The sequence below is a fragment of the Ipomoea nil genome, unplaced genomic scaffold (genome assembly GCF_001879475.1).
Source record: "Ipomoea nil cultivar Tokyo-kokei standard unplaced genomic scaffold, Asagao_1.1 scaffold0642, whole genome shotgun sequence".
Lineage (NCBI taxonomy): Eukaryota > Viridiplantae > Streptophyta > Magnoliopsida > Solanales > Convolvulaceae > Ipomoea > Ipomoea nil.
In genome coordinates this window covers 2070728-2071913 of record NW_017617070.1, presented here as the reverse complement: position 1 = coordinate 2071913, position 1186 = coordinate 2070728, and positions in this window count along the sequence as shown.

Here is a 1186-nt window from a genome sequence, read left to right as displayed (position 1 = left end):
TGCCTAATATAATTGTCCTACTAATTGATTCCATATAATTTATACATTTGAAAACTTTTTAAAGCTAAATACCTATTAATTGCCTTAATAATTAATATAATCATTAGTCACATCAATAGTACTGAAAGTATTACTTTGAATTTTTAAAAATAAGTTATAATATTGTTAAACTGAAATAATTAAAAATAATGTGTCCACAGTACAAAAGATTTTATAATTAACTTAATAATTAACTATTAATTTTTATTGCCTAATACAAATTGTCAATTATTAAATATTATTTATGGTAATTATTGTATGCCATGTAATACTAAAATTATTCGGTATTATTTTTATAATTAAGGTATAATATTATTAAATTGAAATTATTATTATTATATATATATATATATATATATATATATATATATATATTCACATTAAGAAAAATCTTATTAATTTCGGATATTAAAACTATATATGCATACTAAAGGTGAAGTTATAAATAATTAAGTTTCAATAAGTTTAGTTATTCCCTAATTTATATATGGTTAATAATATAATGAATATTTTCCTATATTAGGTTATGCTTATATATGGTTTACCTATATTAACCATCACTATATTAGATTAATATATTTTTTTAATATAATATATTATTAAATCTAAACATATGGTTAATATTTATTCAATATTATTACGAAAGTATTAAAATTATAAATTTACAATTATAGCTTTGTATATGAAATACATAAAAATTTGAATGGCTTAAATCAAAATTATTAAAAATAATGTGTCTACAGTACAAAATAAATTATATTTTTTTAATAATTAATTATTAGTATAATTGCCTAATATAAATTACAAATTATTAATAATTATTTATGGTACTTATTAGGCATTAAAAAAAGATAAATAAAATTAAGAAGAAAAACAGAAGAGGAAAACATATATAGATGTCAGACAATATCTTACATAATTGATATAAAATTAAGAGCAAAAGACATTTTTGGTCCTAGACTTAGGAGGGTGTATTCAATCATGACTTTTATAGACTTTTAAAGACTTTTATGAACTTTAAAAGTTTAGAGGTATTCAATTCAAACTTTTAGGGAGTCTTTAAAAGTCAGGAGGTATTCAATCAAGATTTTTAAAGAGTCTTTAAAAGTCGGGTGGTATTCTATTAAGACTTTTAAAGAGTCTTTAA